The sequence below is a fragment of the Anser brachyrhynchus genome (genome assembly GCF_964034855.1).
Source record: "Anser brachyrhynchus genome assembly, chromosome: 4".
Classification (NCBI taxonomy): domain Eukaryota; kingdom Metazoa; phylum Chordata; class Aves; order Anseriformes; family Anatidae; genus Anser; species Anser brachyrhynchus.
The window spans coordinates 64,520,690-64,540,080 of NC_137698.1; the positions used below are offsets into that span (position 1 = coordinate 64,520,690).

Sequence of the window (19,391 nt, forward strand, 5' to 3'; positions counted from 1 at the left end):
CCTATGGAAGTTAGGGTGATAGATTACATGTGTACATGGCAAAAAAGAATAGCAGTCCTTGTCTCATCATTATTCTTGTATTTTGTACCTAAATACTGCACTTGAATTTTCTTCTATAGGGGTAGCTTCAGTGTATGGGTAGTGTATTGTAGACACAATTTGCCCCTATAGCTCATGCAATATATTCCTGAGTGGATTGGTTATGGATGTTCAAATAGTCTATTACAGCACAGAATTAACCTTTATCCTGTGTTTTTGTTAGAACTGAGAAAACTGTTTTGATGTGCTAGATCCATCAACAAAGGAAACATTTTCTCTGAAATGTGGCTTATTTGGTTCAGTGCTTTGACAGTAAGTATGGAAGTAAGAAGCAAATCTTCACAGGTTCAAACACACATGGCATGTTATTGATACAGAACAGAAATGTATCTCCAAGTAGACACGACAGAAACCAAGGATGTAGACAGCATTTGTAGAAACTGAGACATGATGTAATCTCAGACAAGGCCATCAGTGTAAAAACGCTCTATTTATTTTTAAGATCTTTATATAACTGCTGATTGTAGAATGAAGCTGCTTCTCAAAATGCTACACATCCAAATGAGGTTTCTGGTACGTTGTGTGAAACTTACTATTTTTTTCTATTCCCTTTTTAAGTCTTTGTTCAGGAAAATATTTTATACTCACTGAAAGTATTGCTGAAGGACCCCAAAATCTTTTTACTTCCTCATTTTTTATCTATAATTGTTAGATCTGCAGAGCACAGAATGTCTGTCACCTAACACACCTCATTCTCTGCCAGTATATTTAGTCCTTCATATTAGTCTATCACTGAAAAGCAATAGCTAATCTATTTATCTAATGTTCAAGATTAATTTTCATTAATCTAGGACCTAAAGTACTTCTGCACAGATTTTCAGTATTTGTTCCAGTGTTTTCAAAGAATTTTCTTTGTACTTTACTGTCAATAAAAGTGACTGTTAGATGTGATTGACATCACTGGCTCATCTGACCAGCTGAGATGCTGGAATGAGGGTGATCCCTCCTTTTTTCCTTCCTTATTGCTTTGGTTTGTGGACAGCAACAGTCACTTAGCCTTCTACTTAGGATTTTGGCATATATATATATTTATATATATATTTTTATTTATATTTTTAAGGAAAAATATTAAAGGTTTTTCTCGAGGCTTGTCTTGCAGCTGTGATACGTTTAGTCTCTTATGTCCTCAGAGAGTAATATAAGAGGAAGACAGCTAAGAAAATGTTTCTTTTCTTCCAGTTTGTCTTGAAAAAAAAAATGGTTCTGTCACATACTCCCAGTGGAGATGAGCAGCTAGGGTAAAGAAGTGAGAACGGCCAATCTGAGGTAACTCCATGAATGGGACCATACTTGAGCATTGTACTGTAAGATGAAGGATATCAGTGGACTGCTCTCTGTTGGGAACAGGGATATGAGGGACTTTTACTTTGAGAGCAGATTTAACAGCACGTGCACAGTACATAGCTGAAGAAAAGTGTTGTTGGGAACCCTGAATGAAGTTGCAAAAAATGTGTAGGGATGGACCATTAAGACTCTTTTGTGTCAGTTCAGGTTAGGAAGGAGAAATCTCAAAGTGACTGGCAGCCAGAGAGGAGAAAGGGGTTAAGAGGTGAGACAAAAGCAGAGTCTTCAGGGAGCAATTGATTTCCTTGCATTCATTTTGTTTGTGTTTTTCCATCAGTGGGGAATGTGGAGAAGTCCACCTGCAGTTCTGATCAACTTTACATGACTTTTTCAGTCTGCATACTAGAGAGGTGAGCGTTTCTGACTTTCAGCAACGGAATGGAGGGGAATTCCATGTGGACTGTGAGATTGCACACAAAAGTATCTGAAAGTGTGCATGGTGGGAAATGGGACAAAGCCTTTTGGATCCAGTTCACTTAAAAAATGTTATGTATGCAGCAGCAGAGAATTCTTCATTTGGGGATGGGGGGTGGGGTAGCTGAAAGACTGAGGGTCATAAAGGTGAACTCCAAAGGCTTTCTTTATAATCAGATTTTTACCCTTTTACAGATCACTTTTTGACACATGAGAAGCTTACATATATTGGAGAGTTAAACCCTGAATCTAAAACATGAATTAAGCTAACCAAGAAATAATGATTAAATGTTAAGTTGTCCTGCTAGGATAATTATCTCCACATTTAAAAGCTAGTCCTCTATATTTCTTATTGTTATAATCACTTTTTAAGCCACCAAACAATTATCCATATACAGTTAAGCCTCTAAAAGCCAACTGTGGAAATCAGATCTCATTGTCTGAAAAATATGGACCAAGATACCTCATCTACTATTTTCCATATCATCCTAGTTCTTCCTACAATGGAGGAAAGATTTTAAAAAGATATTGAAAAATTATTTGAATTGTAAGGAAACCAAATGTTAGATTAAGCAAATTTTGAACGGGAAGTTAAATCTTTTGAGTTTCTCCATTTCTGACTGTTGCAGAACAGAATGAAATTTTAAGTGGAATGATAGTGAAAATGATCCGCTATCTGCTTATTTTTGCTTAACGCATTTGAAACTAGTGTACCAGATCTTACAGTCCTTGCATTTGGCCCAAGCTGAAGTCTTCCATTTTCCCATATTCATCCATCCATCCCCAACAGACATATTTTTACTGTTCCTAGCAAATTCCATTAAGATACTTTTTTTTTCTTTTTTTGTCATGAAGTCCTTCAGAACCTCAGCTCAAAGTTGATCTTAACAGTAGCTGTTAATTCCAGGAATAACTCGCAAATCAAATGCTTCTGGAGCTAGTTTAAAAGAAAGCAGAACAACTAAACCTCTCTGAATTGAGTGTCTCTCAGATATATTTGGTATGAAGTGTCTTTGAGATATCTTATCAGATATGACAATTTAATTGAATCTGAAGAGTAACCAAAGGGGTCCACCATTCACCACAGTCAATTATAAAGAAAGTAGGGTATGGATATCAATAGGCATCTGTCATCATTCTCTTTTTCTATACTTCATCTTCCTCTTTCCCCCAGAAAGTTTCCTATTTGAGATTAACATCAGTGTGATGTAGTTATAGAATGAATGTCACTCCCCTTGTACATTTTTTATCTCACTGATATTCTAAATTTTGAATGTTTTTTGTAAGTCATTAAGACTTTTACTTTCAAACCTTGAAAATAAGTTTGCCTGAATAATAAAGGTCATCAGTGTAAGACAAAATGTAAAACTAATTTATGTAAAATTAATTATTACTTTTGAATGTGTACTCGAATGCTTTCATCATATATAAATGCATTGTTTCTACAGGATTCCCTCCCCATGATGATCTTGATTGAACTACAGCACAGACAAATACTTATTCTGTCAAAAGTTCTAAGACTTTTCTGTTCATCAGTATGTAGCAGTTGCTGATTAGCTCTACAGTAGGTTTTATTGTGGTGTTTAACTAACTGCCCATTCCATGGTGGTCTATGCTTTTCAATGACAAATGACTGCATGTAATTTGGGTAGTATATCATTAAGACAAGGAAGGACATTTATGTTTTCCTGTATGTAATGTAACTGTGAGTGCATATTCACTTTGGGGGAATTATGTGCTTATTACGACAAATAATGCATTTTCAAGTATTTAAGATTTTATTTTTATTTTTATTTTTTATTTTTGGAAAGAGTCCCTCCTCTATGTATATATCGAACATATTTCTGTGACACAGCATGAAAACTTATGGTATAGTTATCTAAAAAAACTTGTCCACTCCCTATAACATGTTTAGATTGCTTTTTTAGACTCTATAAAATTTTAGCTAGCACTAAACATAGAACTTCATTCATCATCACACAAGCAAAAGCTGCCAAAGGAAGCCTACTCTTCCTGAGCTAAAAGTGGCAACACTCCAACATTGGCAGAAATCAAATGAATCATTTCCTGCTTTTAGTTTTAGATAAATAATCAAAAAAGATTGTCTAGATTCTGATCCAAAAGTAATTTTTCATAGCAAAGAATAAGACTACAGCTACAAAGACTTTAAGTGGGGAATGTTCTCCTGTTAGTTACTTGACTGGAAAGGCCCTAAGGAACCTATAGTTAGATCAAAATATCAAAATCCAATTTAAAATAAAATGTTAAATAATCATATTGACTTTTAAATAGAGTAAGATGAAGTACATTCAAACAGAGAAGTTTGGAGATTTCATTTGCTCTCGTTGTACTAAATAAATGTAGTCGCACAGGTGCCTGTAGGATCTACCCTCTCTCTGGTGGAGATAGAAGGCAGAGAAAGGTGCTGTTGACAGTGGAAGGTGGTGATTGCGGTGAGCTACATATTCAGGAATTGTCATCTGAAACTTTGTCTTGTTCTTTCATTTCTTCCTTTTCTAGTATCTCCAGCATGAAGAGGGTGTCTGGACAGCTGGTGGGAGAAGAGCAGGCTGCTTCTGGTTATGTGTGATAGGGGGAGACCTAATTTAAGGGGTTGGAGAAGTAGAGGATGAAGTAACCCTGGTACCACAAATGGAGACTGAGAAATGAACAGAGGGAAATTGGCAGGCTAAGACATGAGACTAGAGGACAGAGGAAGAGAATAGTAGTATCGCATTGGCAGTATCAGAGAAGTGTTGAGAAGGTTTGAGTTGAAGGAATTACTAGAACTGTGCTGGGGACAAGGGTGAGTGGGGTGGTGAGTGACATAAGAGATGAGACAAGAATCACAGAATCACAGAATCGAAGAGGTTGGAAAGGACCTCGGAAGATCATCGGGTCCAACCCCCCTGCCAAAACAGGCTCCTTAGAGCAGTCCTCTTCCTTAGAGGAGCACTTCTAAGGAAGCACTCTTCCTTAGAAGAGGACAGGTGCCATTGCCTGTTAGAGCCCTTGTGAACCTCATCCCTCTTCTGGATTTATTTAATAGCCACAAATAGCATGCTTCTTACCCATTTATTATACCTGCCTGACTTAATGGATGATGACCTCTTAATATGAACTATGAATGTGTATAAGATCCAGCCGTCACCAAGAGTTGCTTCTTTGGTCTGTATGGGTGTTTCTCACATCTTTACCAACTGTCCCATGGGAAGTGTTACAAATGTCAAATGGCTATTTCATATGATAATTTCCTACTTTCACAACAAAACACCTCAGTATTTTTTTTAATAGCAGTGTATAATGGAGTCCAGTTTTGCAGCCTGACACAACATGAGCTCTAGTGGAGCTTGGGTGCACACACAACAGTAACGTTGATATGAATCACGTACTTATGATAATAAAGTCCTACAGTCCATGTTGCTCCTATCAACAGGGATACAAAAATCACTGTGCAGCTGGGATTCTTTAGTGCTTAACCAACTTTGAAAATAAGTTTGCTCACATCTGGGTAGTCTCCTACTCTTACGGGAATGCCCTGGGACTGGAAATGAGACTTCTCAGACATAGCAATGGAGTGAATCTAGTTATCCTCACTCAAGATAGGATCTGAATCATGAAATATTTCTCTGTAATGATTGCTTCAGTGGAAGAGCAATAATTTGTGTATGTAATATATCAATTATATATTAGATTTGTGGCCAAATCTAGATTTTCAGTTTAGGATTTGATTTAGAACAGAAATCTATAACACTGTCTTTTCTGAGTGTATGGTCCCGAGCCCCAGCATTCTTCTACAAATCACAAGATTATCAAGTCTGAAGGGAATGTTTCTCTGAGATTTTGTTTGGATCTGAATGATCAATCTAGAATCCAAATAACAAGGGTATTCTTGGCATAAGGCAGTTGTGGTACTTGCAGTTGAAACCACTTAGAAATATGACAGAAAAATGACTTGATATATGGTTTTGGATCATTTCAAAGAGTAAAAGGTGTGATTGGCTGTCATTTCTGGAATATAGAGTGCTATTAACTCTTTTCATATCACCAAGAAACAGAAGCATAGTACTGCATTTTTGTAATTTGTGTAATCTCAGCACTAATTTGAAATCAGCGTCAATTTGTGGATGCCAGGATGTTTAGAATCTAACTGTACCACTAGTAAATACTAACATTGCCAAATCTGGTGATTTTATGGCTAGCCTTTTGACATCTAATATTCTTAATTCCTGGGCTTCTAAAATTAAGTATTACATAAATAGGTCATTTTATTCAAAAAAAAATAGTAATAAAACAATGCCTTAATTATTGGTTGAGTGTCTGCTTTCATGGTTGCAGACAGAAGTTTAAAACACGACCATATTGCAGACTAAGAATAACATAACAAGAGTCACTTTCATTTTAAATCTGAAGTGCAAGCCAATCTCATAACTTTTGAGGTCTGACTTGTTGTCTTTAAATGTTTGGGATTGGCAGTATTGTACTAATATGCTTTATATCAAAATTCAGCTTCAGAAAAACTTAACTTTTACTGTCTAGAAATTTATAGAGCTAGAGGCTACAAGGATATAAGGCAGGGAAGGAGGGACAAAAATGATGGTTCCTTCCCAAAACAAATGCCTTCAGGACCATTTTTGCGCAAGGAGCTACAACCTGAAGGAGCACCCAGATTTCTATCTTATGTCCTGGCATAAAGTTCACCTGACATGGTGATTATGCATATGCAGAGTGGTCATTCTATCACCTCCATGCTGTGGCATCACATCTGGCTCCACGGGGAAGCACTGAATGCCCTGAAACTACCTTCCCTCTGGGCTCAGCCTGGGGCTGTGGGTGAACAACTTACTTATGCCCACAGTAATGACGCCCACTGTCTTCCAACATAAATATTGCTTCTTGGTTACTAATATAAATAAATGTATTGCACATTACATTTTTGGAGAAAAATGTGCAAGACCAACATTTCTGCAGTTGAACGGAGAGGTCCTCCCTCTCTTTCCCTCCAGCCCTCATGCAGGCAAACTTCTACTTGAGTCACTAGAAATTTACATGACTAAAAATTAGAGAAGCACCCACTACCCAATAGCACTTCATTTTGATAAAACTTTTTATTTTAGAGTAGAACAACCCTGGTAGTTTTTTGTTTGTTTGTTTTTTAGCTGTAAATTCTGTAACCTGTAGCTCTCTGAAGGGAAAAATGAATCACTTGTTCACTAAATGGAAAATTAAAGAAGATAAATAGTGTAGTTAAGAGTGTGATTTATTAGAGTTCACATCCTACTGTATGTCCACAAGTTCTTTTAATACTTTGAATAGAAACAAAACTTGGATTCATGCTTTTCCCAGTGAACTTAGAAATATTTTTATTTCATGAAGTTTTACATTCCCTTCTCATTTCATTTATACTTGCCTTAATTGTTTTCTTCATAACTGCTATAGATGACAGTGCTGGGAAGAAAGAGACAAAGAGAGAAGGAGAAATATTTGTATCACTAGCCTTTAAAAGTCAAAAAACTGTTTTTCTGTTGAGAATGGGACTGAATTATCTTCTCACATCCAAAGCTAAATCTGTGTTTGTAAAGAATTAGTGGTAGATCAATGTTAACACTTTATTGTTTGGATTTTATTAAATGAATCACTTGAAGATGTAAAAGTGTGGTCATGTGTTTTAAAGAATCGACACCTCTTGTATGTGTGATGTAGTAAGCATTTTAATAATAGTGTTTTCTCACCCTAATTGTGTAAGATGATGTTGCAGACCACTTTTTTTTTTTTTTTTTTTACATTGGTGGAAACCAATGTGGTTCCATTGTTGTTGATTTTTGTTTTATTTTTAATTTAGTTATTTCTTTTCTGGTTTTGCACAAGGTGTTGATTTGGGATGTGGTATTCTGAAGCTAAAAAACCAAAGTCTCAACTTATGTCATGCTTCTGCTTTCAGAGTTTGTGTGTGCAGGGAAGGAGGTTTGAAATGCCTTAGGCTAAAATTACTCCTTCTGCCTTTGTAAAGGGGAGTGTTTCACTGAGAATAAACTCTATAATTTGTGCTATCTCCTGAACTGTTCCTGAGCAGCATCTGGTAGATCCCAATACTGTGCCAGGGATGAGCTATCAGGATAGATGACAGTGTGATAAGACTGAATACACAGAGAAAGCAGTTTGGATCTGCTACTCTCAAGCAGATCCAAACTCTCCAAGGTACCAAAAATATCTAATTTTTTTTTTTTTTTGTAGATGACTTTAAAGAGACTCACATGTGATCAGGACTGTTATAGCTTAGAGGGGTATGGTCAAGCAGTGGCCCTCTTTCATTATTCACACATAGGTATGTCTTTCAGATGTTTAGAAAACCTGGATGGGAACTTACTGCTATTTCCCACTTTTCATGTATTTCTTTTGATAGCAGTATAGCCCAGAAAGTGAGAGCTGGATAAGGATTTAAACCCACCATAGAAGTGCCTAGTTACTGTTAAGTAGTCCAAATAATTCTCTTAGGAAGGAAAATCTAGTAAACTAGATCTTTGAGTGTGTAAATCTGATATCCATAAATAAATAAATAAATAAATAGTTGTTGCTCTGTTGTTGTTCTGAATTTAATAGGGACAGAGATTGTCTACAATCGGCGTGGCAGTATTTGTTTTGGTGTTTCTGGCATGTGTCAGATATACACCTTTAGGCATTTCCAGTGTATGATGCTCTGTTTATTTCTACACAATTGTTTCCACAAAGTGTTTTCACAATAATAAAATCAGCTACTGTTTATCAACAGCACAGCTAGTTTGAACTGTGACTTTGGCAGCTCTCAGAAGTTATGTTTTAAATGAAGAGTGCTGTACACTTGTTATTTTTGGTTACAAATGGAATCATGGCCTATGATAAGGTATAGCATAGAAAATCTGGAAATTAAGGGCTTCTGATCTGTAATCAGTAGGCTGGAGCTATTCTAACGTACCCCTTCATGTATGTCAGGTCTCATTATGAATTCAACATCCCATCTAAGGATTATCTACAACAGCATAAAATTAAATTACGGACAATTCTTGGCTTCTTAGAAGGTTTTTCATTTTCTTAGTGTATGTTTTATAACCTGTATTGTGTTTGTAAATTAGTAAGCAATTGTCCATAGCTAGAGGCTGAAAGTATATTAATCAGAAAACAAACCTGAATGAAAACAGGGTGAGCTATGGTAATACAGTGAGAAACAAAAAATATAAGCCAGACAAGCCAGAACAAAATGGACTTGTCTGCATGAGCAAAACACAGATCTTCTAGCTCTGATCACATATGAACCATCTCTTTGTAATATGAAAATGAAGGCAGGATTAATGGAACAGCATAATTCTACTAGGATACAAAAGCTATTTGGTATGGAATAAAAGATAGTCTAAACAGATTTTTTATTTTTATTTTTTGAAAACTATCTTTCTCTAACCATATAACATGGCCTATTAGAGACAGAAAAGATGACACAAAGTGACTAAAAGAATATCTCCCAGAAGAACGTGTTCTCTTTCTATTCAAAGGTGTGCCTAGCATCAGAGGACAAAGCATAAAAAAGATGAAATCCACCATTACTACCTACTAATTGATGTGAGGTGGAGCAACTATACATGCTGGGAGCCATTCTAAGAGCTGGAAAATAGGTATAAAAAACCTAAACCCAAAACCAACCAAACAACCAAACAAAAAAGACCTAAGTGAAATTAAAGGAATTTAATTTGAATTATAAACCTGAAAATATTGAAATTTGTGGAGAAAAGATCAAAGACTGAGTAGTTGGTGGATATAGTGGTCAGACAGGAATCTATGAATCTGAGGAACACATAATACAGTATTGCTAGCCTGAAAGCATTCGCAAATCATCAGTCAAGTTTGGAATGTCATGAGTTTAGGGATTTTTTGATATAATGAATATAAAACTTGTTTTGTCTTTTAAAGGTTCAAAATCAAGGCATTTTAAGTCACATTTTTAAAAGGAAGTTCAGAGCCATAATATTATGTTTGAAAAGAATGAAAGCTTAAAGTCTCATTTTGCTCAGGAAAAACAAAACAAAACAAAACAAAAAAACCGTTGAATATATTTGTTGGGTGACTTGAAATAGAAGTCAAAATTTGGCAATGTAGAGATAGATTAATCTGGAAAGTACTGTAGCTGAAGAAAACTGCTGGCAGTTGGTATGTGAGAATTTGAACATAAGGTTATTTCATTTTTGTGAAAACAGCAATAATCATACACAGGGCTGAAAAAAAGCTGTAATAAGTTTTGATTTCTCATATTTGAGTAATTCACAAATAATTCCTGTTTTATGGAAAATGTATTTGTTATTCATAAATATTAGTTTAATTGCTTAGTCCTATAATTTTCAAGAAACCGATTGAACTTTTTATTTCAGCTATGCTTTTATCCTGTATGATTTGTCTCATACTATATTTTCCTTCCCTTTAGGAATAGAAATAGTGACAAGCTGTGTGCTTTTGGTATACATTTTTGTCGTGAATTCTAGAGTATCAAAAAGATATATAAAGAAGACTTTAAATAATATAAATCATAAATTAGGCTGTTAGCTCTAATTCTATAAGATCAAAAAGGTTTTACTGGCCTGGGTGACCATGTTTGACTCTGCTGAAATCAGTAGTGATCTAGACAATGAGGGTACACTACATTACACAGACTTGAGGTCTGGATCAGAAACTATATAATCTGCCTTGCAGTGGAGCCAAAAGCTTCTTAAAACTCTAACTAGCAATGGTTGCTATATGAAAGTTTTTATTTTTGTTTAGAATTTAAAAAATGTTGGGTTTAGTTCCCAGTTCAGAGTTTTTTTCTTTTTAAAATGTCTTCTTTGCATTCTAAGTTGAGGAATCCAAGCTGCTGAGACTTTTTCATCACTCTATTTCTGAATGCTCAAAATGTTTGCTAAATAATTATATATTATTTTTTAAAGGAAAAAAAAAAAAACACTCCTCTTTTCAGCTGGGGAATGAAATGTCCAGTTTCCTCCTGAAGGGCACATTTTATGGAGAAGTTATAAATCCCTGAAATTAAGTTTGTAATGGAAAATGTGACAAACTCAACTATGGCAATGCAAAAATATATTCTTAACACTTAATGCATAAAAGGCTATATATATGAAATGTATTTCCAATGTACTGCATGTTTATTACAGATTAAACACTTAGAAATGGAAAAAAACGGCACATACTCCAACTGTTTCTTAAATATTTGTTTAATATAGCTAGAAAACATTGAAAATTGTAGGACTGAAGAGTACTCAGTAAGTGTTTAAATAACATCAGATGCAATAAAATGTTTCATTTGAAATGTTAAGCAGGTGATAAAAATGTCATGTAGAATTACTATTTGGTGTGCTGCAAAATAATATAATTAGGAGAAAATGCATAAGGAAAACTTAATCACCAAAACAAAACTTGTCAGGTGTCTTTGCATTTGTTCAGGTATTCAGTGTTCTGCAGCAGGTCTTTATCTACTTTTATCTACAGCTGAGCTCAGCTGCTGTGGTACATCATGGTGGGACCAGACACTTTCATCCTAACGGGCATCAGGATATGTGAACAGTGCAGCAGCTCATGGCACACATTCCTGCCCCCTTCCAGCCAGCCTGTGTAAGCGAGGTAGTAAGGGGAATGTTTCCTCCACACCCCTTCTCAAATACGAGCAAGCCAGAGGGGACAGAAGAAGAGAAGTGAAAACAATGTGAATCTCCTGCAAGAGAAGGTGGCAAAGAACAAGAGGTGCTGACAAGGGAGATTAAAAGAAGAATATGTCTGGCACCTTTAAGCAGTGATTACACTTTCTCACTAAAAACAGAAAGGAAAAAAAGTGAATTAGAGGGACTTATAACTCCTGGGAGGTGATGCTTTGGGTGAGTAATATGGTCTGTCCACTTGTTAGACAAATGGAAAATACGTGTCTTCTACGTGTTGCCTTGTATTTATTTATTTATTTATTTTTATTAAGTTTAGGAAGGCACAGACAGGCTTGAGAGACATTTTAACACTAGGTCCTTAATATAATTTAATGTTTTTAATATAGATTATATCTGTAGGACAACAAGCATAATTTTAGAAACTAAAGTGAAGCAATTGGTATCATCAATTCATATATTCCTTCTGTTGCTAGACCTTCTGCAGTTTCTTCTCCACTGACATGCACTGTTTTTTCTTGTTCAGTTGCCTACACTTAATCACCCTTTCCATTTCAGGAGGAGAAGGAGAATCTCTTGCTCTTACTTCCTGTCCTACCAGCATCCTCCTGAATACTTGCTCCTGTTTTCTCTCAGAATACTTATTCAGCTACCTTGCCTGTGCTTGCTCGCACCAAAGAGTTACTGTGCAAGGAGAAAGGTCTTTTCTGTTTGTTAAATAATAGCCCTAGTTATTATTTTGAGAGCAGGCCTGAGTTGCTGCTACTTCCCCTATCCTTTTCCTTAAGGCATATGATGTTTTCATTGCCTTGCCATTTCTTCTTTCTCCCCAAGGTCGGTTTCATTTTCAGTGGGTATACTTAGACAAGTCTTGGATTTGATTCAGTTAAAATTACTGTATGTTTGGCCTCTGTATCATGGAAGCACAAGCAAAGCAGCTAAACACTGTGGAAAGTTGTTGTTCTGTGTTTTCCCTGGTCATGCATAAAGTTCTGCAGTGTAGAAGCCCAAACATTTTGCTTTGAATTGAGTCTGCTGGAATGATATGCCCTGTGTTCATATGCTAAACTCTGGATAAAGTACCACTGCTTCTCACTGCTCTTCCCAGTAGCTATCCTTTATGGTGGGATCCAGTCTGAGGTTCAGACTCTGTGTCTAAACCCAAGAACATTCCCAAGTGCTCTTGAATGCACGGAGAAGAAGTGCTGGTATATCTGACAGTGAAAAAGAACTCTGTCTTCTCTATTCACAGGTACCCTAAAAAAATTAAATTAGAAGCAGCTGCAAGAATAACACTTTAAAACGGCTGGAAGATGTCTGCACTGCCTAGCTGCATTCCCTCTTGGCCTTTTGGCCAGTAACCAAACTGGGCAAAGCAAACAGCTCGAAGGTGACATTTCAGTTCTCAGGCTTGGCAGAGACTCAGTGGTGTGCTGCTACAACTCTAAGTTGTTAGTCCTTTCAATAATACTGTGAGTTGTAAAGAAACGAATACAGGGAGGGGTTAATGGCTTGCCCAAGGACACCACTTGGAACTAATTAATTAATGCTCTTCATCTTTTAAAATTACTCAGGCTTGCAGAACAAGGGTTTGTTTTTCAGTCAGAACAGAATGGTGTCATTCTGTACAGCTGTGAAAGACTGTGGTGGCTGCTCGGTGCTGAAGAACCAGACCCTGCTAGGAACAATCTGGAGCAGATGTAGAATTGCAGGAATTTCAGCATCAGTCAGGCGTTAGTGTCAGGTGTTAGTCAAGGCCTCTTCACATTCAAGTTTATCTTCTGTTCATTCTGCTCCCTTCTCCTTTTGTTGGTGAAAAGAAAATGAACAAAGTCCATGCAGAAAAAGTTTCATTTCTGTACTTAATAGTTTTTCTTCAAAAACTGGTGACTTCTTATGAAATATTTCACTTGTGGCAAAAGTTTCCCGCCCTTTTAAAAATGTCTGATGAACTCAGTTATTGCTTAACTAACAGCTATCTTGGTAAAAATTTCTCTACTCAAATACTTTTGTGCAGCCTTCCAGTTTGCATTAAGCTAACCTAATTTTCTTTTGGACTCAATTTTGTTTTAAGCTACCAAAAATACAGACACTGGTGTATCATATGCTTTAAAACACTACAGGGAGAAGCAGCAACTTAGCTGTAAATAGATGGCTAGCAAGGCCTGTTTAAAAATTTTATACAACATTTTTTCATATAAAATGGAGTGATTGACTCATTACTTACAGGCAGTATTTAGGCCTTCTGTATATTTAATATTCTTTGAGAGGAATGCTGGTGGTTTAATGACGCTTAAAGCTATGGTAGAAAAAATGCCTTCACATTAAATGAACTCTCTATATGTCTTGGTTTCATTTATTCTCATTATATTTCATATTTTTTGATGATAACACTGGCTTTATATAGAGGCATGTGTATCTGTGAAAGGAGCAATATCAAAATATTGGTACTCACATTATAAACATTTTGGTACAATTCAGGAAATAGAATAGATATTTTTTTTCCTTGCTGTCATAAGGAAATTTCTGGCATTTGTAATAAACATGGCAGAGGATTACAGCGTTTCTACTTTTCTCATAAAGAATATTGGAACTATTAATTGGGAAAGCCTGAAATACACTGTAGAATTTTTTTATTTGTTTAACTAGAGTGCTAACTCAATGCCCTATTAAAACAATGGTGGTCCTTCCAGGAGTGTTAGCAGGTGTTGACAAAAGCCTTGTCTTATTCATGCGGAGCTTAGTCACCTTAAATGTAACTCATCAAGCAGACTGTGGTATGGTATATAAGAGAATTTGATATGATTAAAATAGATGCTGTTGGGTTATGACCTCTTAACTCTGTGTTTATGTTAACATGAATGGAAAGATCCCTACTGACATTTTCTTTGTCAGAACTATAATTATGAATGGAATTAGTAAATGTAAATAAGAATATTGCAACTGATGTAAGAAACACGATAAACAAATGTAAAGCAAAGTAGAATATATTTATTCAACATTTGTTCATTTAATTGACTCCTTATGGAAAATGCTTGTATAACATGCTGAACAGGTTCTGTAAGAGCCAATTTTATTTTCACAGCAGTGGATGAGATATCACTAATCACTCTGAGATACAGAGAAGTAGAGAATATAAATAGAAAAGAGGATTTTAGAAATAGAAATATTTACTTTGTGATAGTTTCTTGCATGCTTGCATTTCTTGCTTTCCTGATGATCTAGAGACGTCCCTACCCTGGCAATCACAAGATTTGACTTCTGTCATAAACTTGCCGCATGAATCTGGATGACTATAATGTTCAGCGTAGTCTAGGTGACAGAATGACTGAAAACACATTCATGACTTAGTACTGTTTCCATCATCCATAACAGTAAGACAGATTCATAAGAATACAATAAAATGGAGGTACAAATCTTCTCTGTCTAGACATGCTTAAGGTGACTCAACATCTTTGTTTCCAAACTAGGGATATATAATAATATCATGTTGCTTACTACATTAAAGGCAATTAATGAATTGATGTCTATTCTCTTACCAAATCTTGAGAAATTTGAGAATCAGGCTTCAACTGCTCACCGCAGAATGAACTAACTTTGGTCAAAATCATCTAATCATTTAGTAAAGACAACAGCTCTATCAAAAAGTTGTTCTATAGAGTAGGGAAAAAAATCTTTGTATGCTCTGTATAAAAATGTTCATTATACTTTTATTAACAGGTCAGATTAATATGGTTATAATTACTTAAGGTTTAACTTTGGTAGAAACAGAGCTCAATTCCATGTTTTTCATCATATTGGGTGGGCAAAAATGAAATGTTTGTCAGCTGTGCACTTTCCATAAAACTTAGTGGAGTGACAAAGTTTCAGACAGCCTCATTGCCCATTCTCTTAACATCTGTTTCCCCTATTTGCCCATTGTACTGAAGTCCTTACAATCAGTGCTTTAAGTGCACACAGACATATATATTAATGTACACTAGAGACAGGTCTAACCTATTAGAAATTTAGGTACAACAGGGTTATAAATGTTACTTGATACCGTATAAAGCCCAAGATACCTGACCGGCGCATAGGTTCTGTTGCTTGATGTAGTCAGGTGATAACATATGTACACTCGTGCTGCCTACTTTAGCAAGTGTCAAAAGTTCATGCTAAGTACTACATAAATTATCACCTAATTAAGCGCTGTTACGGTTTGGATTGGGAGGGAAGTGTAAACTTGATTCTCCTTGGAGAGCTATATGCAGAAATATGATGTAGAATTAATTTTACGAATAAAGGTCAAAGATCAAAGTCTGAACATATTTATTGGAAGAAGGAACTGGAAGGGAATCTTGACTTCCTTAATTAAATTCTTTTCTGCTAATGAAAACACTAAGAGGTTAATTTAATTTTATGTGTACTTCCTCATTCTGTTGTAGAGATGTCAGGAGCACTGGCCTGTTACTGGCACTATTTGTACCTTCTATGCTTTCTGAACTTCCCACTGCTACTCTTACATCCATAGTTACTGAATCATAAGTTAGGTATGCCAACAAATTTTTTTTGCCTGGGTACTTTGTAAATAACACATTAATATTGCAGTAGACACTGCTAAAATGATTTCTTTGAGATATATTCACCTGGAGGTTGGAGTTTGGGATTAAATTAATAATGCCATTATGGAACAATCTTATGTGAAGGCATTAAAGTTTTGTGCATTTATGTGTCTATCAATTTACTATGTTAATACAAGCCATCCTAATATGTTATTTGTGTGTTAGACCTGAAGAGATTGCTACTTCTGCTGGGAAAATGGTGATACTGTCCTGGCTGGCTAAGAATTATAAAATGTAGAACCTGCATCAGTCCAAACAAATGTTTAAGATCAATAATAATCTTTGGACATGTGCAAATTGAAAAGAGTCTTTAAAATATTTTTAGCTATAAATTATTTGGATATATCACACAAAATAATCATTTTCTCTCTTCTATTTGTTCCAGCAGTTTAGGTGACAATACCAGAATATTCATAATTGTAAAAAATGCCTGTTTGTGTGATTTTACCACTGTTTCCTCTAGCTTTTGGCTTATATATTTTGAAGAGGCCTAATACAGTATTGAAGGTTTGTGGTTAATGCAGAGATCTGTATGGTCTTGATTCTTCAGGTTACAATGTCTGTTAGGGCAGGGACAGCAGCCGTGTTTCATATAACTAGCAAAATGTAGCTTCAGTGGAGAGTGACATTTTCAGCCACTTCTGCAATATAACTGAAGTAAAATATGTTAATGTTCATGGTCCCTGAGAGAGAAGGAAATAGTTAAAGCTATGGAACTAAAGTAAGAAATCTGAAGTAAGGATAAGTTTTAAGAAGCACTTTGAAAGGGACTGAAGTATGTAATTTCAGGCAATAAAGAGATTTTTCTAGAACAGTCTGTGGTACTACCACCAAAAGCAACAAGGAAGCCAACATTAGCAGTATGACAGTTACAACACTGATTCAGAATAGTATAGGCTAGTTTATTTTTTCCTCAAACTAGACAGCTATCAGCTGAAGGCAGTTGAACACCTAGAGACATCTATGTTAAAACAACACATACTAGTGGAAAGACTAAATGAAGGGGGTGGGGGGGGGGTGGGGGGGAAATAGTTTAACACAAAGAAGCAAGGTAGCAAACAGTTTCTTATCCCAAAATACCTAGGACATTTCTCTGTCTCTGTATGTCAGTGGGTAGGGGAAAACACCAGCAGTGAGATAGTTTTTTGTGGCAAGCAATTTTCCACATCACAAAGATCACTGCTACCATTACTGGCAACTTAGACAGTCTTTATAAAGATGCCAGTAGCTGTGCCACTGTAGAGGCCAAGTTGCTTCCTCTCCTCCTCCCCAGGTGAAGTCTGAAGCATGTTGGCCTGTGCTGGAAAATTTATATTGGCATTACCAATGCCAGGAAGAGATTTCCCTTCCTACAGTGTGTCTGACCTAGTTATGCATTCAGACTGTTGAATGAAGGAGAGAGGAACAATTTCAGAGTTCCTGAAGACCTTCAGTGACACTGAACCATCTCAGTGCTGGTATAAGAACTTATATTTTCATTGCCTTTTATGGAGCTTTTTCTTCAGTTGGTTTTGCATGATGTTCTTTTTTATATGACTTTTTTTTTTTAACTAAAGTAACTAAAGGCACAAATTATACATATATATCTATAGGTAGAAGGAAATGTGCTTAACCAGAATGCAAGCATTGTCTAGTTGGAGATGCTGCTCAAGAACTAAGGCCAGATCAAATGGTTTTTACCACTTTACACTGGTCTTTGGTGTCAATGTATGGATGCCACAGAAAAGTGGAGTACTTTCCTTTAATTTTCCTTTAACCTTGAACTCTATGTTGCAGACTATATTATAGTGCCATAGCACCTCTACACTGCAAAATTCTCTGTTCTGATATTTTTGATATACATTAGTACCACAGAACTGAAAAGAGGAGATAACATCTACTCAAAGAGAGGATAATTAATGTCACATTAATACAAATATCTCTCTAACACTGGCATGCTAGCAGCATGGCCTAAAATGATCCCAGACTTTCCTCAGAGATGAGGCTACTTCACACGATGTTTAGAGACCACCTGAACCCATCTCTGTGGCTTCTTCTTCATGAAGTGCTGCTGACATGAGCACAGGTCAGGCAATGAGGAGAGGGCTTACCTGCCATCATTTCCCACTTTCTAAAACACTTGCACTACTGCAGCCTGATGATGCTTACCTGATCAAGGCTTGTAAATTTAACAACACTGAAGAAAAGAAAAGCATTATATTATTTTTAACAGGGTATCGGAGGTGTCCCCACAAGATACATGGTGGCACCCAGATTTCATGGAGTTCTTCAACTTTGTAGGAGCAGAATGGCATTCAGATGTAGTCTTGAGGGGACATTTTGGGGGATTATTTTGCAATTGTTTGCAAATGCTGACAAGTCCCACTTCCTTCTTATGGACTGAGGACCTGCTTTTGTTCATTACAATGTTCAGGTAACACTGACAGAGTACTCGGCAGTCACTTAACTCTTTCGTTGTGGTTAGGCTGCTCTGCTGTGTTGGTTCCATGGATGGTTAGAGAAAGAACCTGTGCTGATAAAAGAAAATCTGCTTTACCTCTGAGTTGTCCTAAAAAGCAGAAAAATCTTTGGAGGCTTTGTAGCATTCGGTTGTCCCCTTCTGAACCAGATAGAGACTTAAGATGAAGTTAATTTGATGAAATCTGGATTTCATTTACTTCAATGAAAGAACAGTTATGTCCCATCAGTTGTCTGTAGAGCATGGACTACTGGCTCTGCTATTTATTATCATTGTCATTGTGAGCTGTACATCCTGTTGCTTATGCCTTAGTTTTCTTACCTACACAGTCAAGAAGACAAGAAATTATTCTGAGGCCTCCACTTGTACGGGTTTGGAATTCTTTTGGCCAGGGAACAACAAAAAGGCAGACGACTAGTGTTCTCTGTTTCTCTTTTCTGTACGCACAAGCCAGCCAGTTGTATCAGTTGTAAGTTTTTTTAAAAGACAGACTGGATGATGAGCAAGTATGATGACATGAAAGAAACTCCACCATCTGCTCCTTCAAAGTCTTAAGCAAAGAGGAACACACATGCCTCAAGACTGAATTTGGTTTACAGATCTTTCAGTTCCTCAGCTGAAAGCTTACGATCAGTCAGTGTGCTAGAAATCCGTACTGGACTCACAGCCAGTGTGTCTGCAATGCTTCTTTCAGCAAACACAAACTGAGTTTAAGGGCCTGGAAGGCAGCACAGCAATTCGCTGGCCCAAAAGCAAAAATAAACCATGCACAGTATGTCACATTAGCTCTTAACTGTCTCCAGGAAGTGA

The 19,391-nt window shown here is 36.3% G+C and overlaps 1 long non-coding RNA gene across 1 annotated transcript in view; it reads left to right on the plus strand.

Annotated features, from left to right (window-relative positions):
* The window catches only part of LOC308194270, a 31,376-nt gene extending 19,111 nt beyond the window's left edge, over window positions 1-12,265 (plus strand). The window contains exon 4 of the long non-coding RNA XR_013950412.1: window positions 11,359-12,265. This is a non-coding gene — a long non-coding RNA (uncharacterized lncRNA). The remainder of the gene's footprint in view (window positions 1-11,358) is intronic.
* Window positions 12,266-19,391: the final 7,126 nt, after the last annotated feature.